The 3352-nt window shown below is 36.5% G+C and overlaps 1 non-coding gene across 1 annotated transcript; it reads left to right on the forward strand.

Moving 5' to 3' along the window:
• The first annotated feature begins 834 nt into the window (after nt 1–834).
• Nucleotides 835–1030, forward strand: LOC112439765 (U2 spliceosomal RNA). Its single transcript, XR_003027996.1, has one exon. It is a non-coding gene; the product is annotated as a U2 spliceosomal RNA (small nuclear RNA).
• The last annotated feature ends 2322 nt before the right edge of the window (nt 1031–3352 follow it).

Genomic DNA, 3352 nt, shown 5'->3' on the forward strand with positions numbered 1-3352 from the left:
CATATTAAGCAGCCAACTCCAGAAAACTCAAAACAAATGAAAGGACTTTATCCTTAACATTGTTTTCCTCTAGCACCACTCCTGGTACCAAAATCTGTATTAGTCAGGGTACTCTAGAGAGATAGAACTAATAAGATAGAGGTATATATAAAGGCAAGTTTATTAAGTAGTATTAACTCACATAATCACAAGGTCCCACAATCAGATGTCTGCAATCTGAGGAGCAAAGAAACCTGTCCAAGTCCCAAAGCTGAAGAACTTGCAGTCTGATGTACAAGGGCAGGAAGCATTCAGCATGGGAGAAAGATGTAGGCTGGGAGGCTAAGCCAGGCTCATCTTTTCACATACTTCACTCTGCTTTTTATTCTGGCCATACTGGCAGCTGATTAGATTGGGCCCACCCAGATTAAAAGTGAGTCTGCCTTTCCCAGCCCACTGACTCAAATGTTAAACTCCATTGGCAATGCCCTCACAGATACAACCAGGAACAATACTTTGCATCCTCCAATCCAATCAAGTTGACACTTAGTGTTAACCATCATGTCCTCAGAGTAATTAGATAACCTTTTGCACCCAAAGATCCACAAGTGGACATATATGAAAACAGAATTTAGAAATCAAGTAATTAAAATATGGTGAATTATAAATAAAATAGAATGTTTCTTCAATTACTAAAAGATTAAATTTATGTAATATAATAGAAAATATAACAAAAAGTCAAAATACAAAAAATAGGAAAACAAAAAATTTTTAAAGGAGAGATCAAGCCAAGTATTCAACAGATGTCTCATAATGTTTCCAAAAGAGAAGAAATAAAATAAAGAAATGTTGAAGATCACTTCTTGGTCTTTTGGCTAAGAGCAACTGCAGTATCTGTTCTTGTCAGTTTAATATGTGATATATCCCTTATCTGAGACAACATATTAAATGGACTTTTGGAACTAGGAGATGGACTAGAAAGTTGCCCCACTTGCTCCATGCCTCCACACATTGACTTGATATTGCAGTACTTCCAAAAAAAGAAAAGAAAAGAAAAGAAAGATTGTGGAGAAAAGTACAGTGTAAATATTTCTAGAAAATTCCTGAAAATGAAGATAATTTTATTTATTGATTTTGATGGTATGTGTGATATTCAGATTGACTTGGGCACAGTCAGTCCAAACTATTCAATAAAACTCTAATTTAGATATGCTATGACAGTATTTCGGAGATGCAAGTAAAACCCCTAATTGGTTGACATTAAGTAAGAAAGATTACAGTATTTTTGGTTATCTGGGTGGGCCTGATTGAATTAGCAAGAGAGAGAAATAATTCCTTCAGTAGATGAGCTCATCTTTCCTATGGATTGTGAACTTAACTTATCCAGGCCCTTGAATCATAGAAATTTCTTTATATGTCTATGTAAGCATATAAATATGCATGTGCATACACACGTATCTCTTTCATACAGGTTCTCTTTCCCTTCTTGAACCACAAGTGATATGCCAATTGAATGGGCTGATTTAGAGACTTCAGTAACACAATAATGAAGTGAGCATGCCATTCAAAAATTTCAGAATACCTAAGGAATTAAAGAAAAATCAAAAAAAAAAAAAAAAAAGAAAAAAGAAAAGGTGAGGGAAATATGTTACACATATACAAGTTCCCGGGACCCAAGTAGCATTAAAACATTCAACAATGCTAAAATATAGTCTATGATGCCAAAGTGACTTTAATTACCTGAAGTAAAATAATTTATAAACAAAAACTGTATAGTCCATTTTATGGGTTGAAGTGAATCTTCCCCAAAATGTGTATGTTGAAGTCCTTAGTCCTAACTCCCAGTGCCTCATGACATAATCTTTTTTGGAAATAAGGTCAATGTGCACATAATTAGCATTGGAGATCAGAAAACAATACCCCAAAAAGAAGGCATCAGCAACAGCCACAGAAGCAATTCTTTTTCTATAACCTTCCCTTGTCCTCCTGTCTCTCATTTCCATTCTACCCCAAGAGTAGCCACAGAAACTAGAATCTCTCTCTCCAAGGTGGGTCATAGAAACCAGAACCTCTTTTCCCAAAAGCCAGTCATAAAACCTATAAGTAGTCTGTGTAAAAACTGGCCATAAAGAAATTATCTGACCTACCTGGTTTGACTATGAGAGAGGCCCTGCCCCATACCCAGAAAAAAGAAATGCATGCTCAGACAGGTCAAGAAAAATCTAGACAGACAGGTTTTACTGGGTTTCCCCACTAAATTTATTAATCAATTAACCTATCTATTAACATTAGATAATATCCTTTTTATCTAATCATATTTCTACATGGCTGTCCAAACTTTGTTGAACACAGCATAAAAATGGACAATTTCTTCTGCATCTTCAGGTCTTTATTTTTAAGGCTACTATATATATAATGTTATTTAAATTTGTATGTCTTTTCTCATATTAATCAATCTGCTTCATGTCAGTGTCTTTCAGTGAACCTCCAGGGACTCAAGAGTCTTGGCCACTAAATTAGTTAGGTGAGAACATAGTGAAATAGGATGGGCCTCTACTCCAATATCATGCACTTATGAAAAAGGGAGACTTGGACATAGACACACATATAGAGAGAACACCATAAAGATATTAAGGCAGAGAGCTAAGAGATGATTCTATAAGCCAAGAAATACCAAAGAAGATCAGCATACCACTGGAAGCTAGGCGAGAGGCATGAAGGAGTTTCTTCCTTACAGCCTCTAAGACACCTCAAGTGGAACAAGCCAGCCCCCCAGACACAATGATCTTGGACTTCTAGCTCCAAAACTGTGTGGCAATCAATTTCTGCTGTTCAAGCTAGTCAGTTTGTGACACTGTATTAAGAAGTCCTGATGAATTCATAGTCTAATAAATTAACAAACAGAAATCAGAAAGATTGCAAACACTCCCAGAGGTGCGAAATATTTAATTTCCACGTGTCCTTTCTCAGAAAGCTAACGCAGAACACATTTCACATAAAAAAAAGAAATAAATTAACAAAGCACAAAAAGGACTAAATACAAGATAAAGGCTAAATAATTTTCCAGAATGATGTTAAAGTGTGAGTGAGGATGCCAGCTCTGCAGCTGGCAGTTTTCTAGCCGTATGTATAGGAGCCAAAGGACAGAGGACTCATAGAGGAATAGCCACGTGATCAAATATGGAATGATAGATTCCATGATGCACTTAACATTGAGAAGAGATTGAGAATTCTGTTGAAAAATTTAGGAAAAAATGGGTACTGAAAAACTTAGGCAAGGCCAGGCATGGTGGCACACCCCTATAATCCCAGCTACTGAGAGGCTGAGGGAGGAGAATCACTCAAACCCGGGAGGCGAGGGTTGCAGTGAGCT

This window comes from Pan paniscus, chromosome 3 (assembly GCF_029289425.2).
Source record: "Pan paniscus chromosome 3, NHGRI_mPanPan1-v2.0_pri, whole genome shotgun sequence".
NCBI lineage: Eukaryota > Metazoa > Chordata > Mammalia > Primates > Hominidae > Pan > Pan paniscus.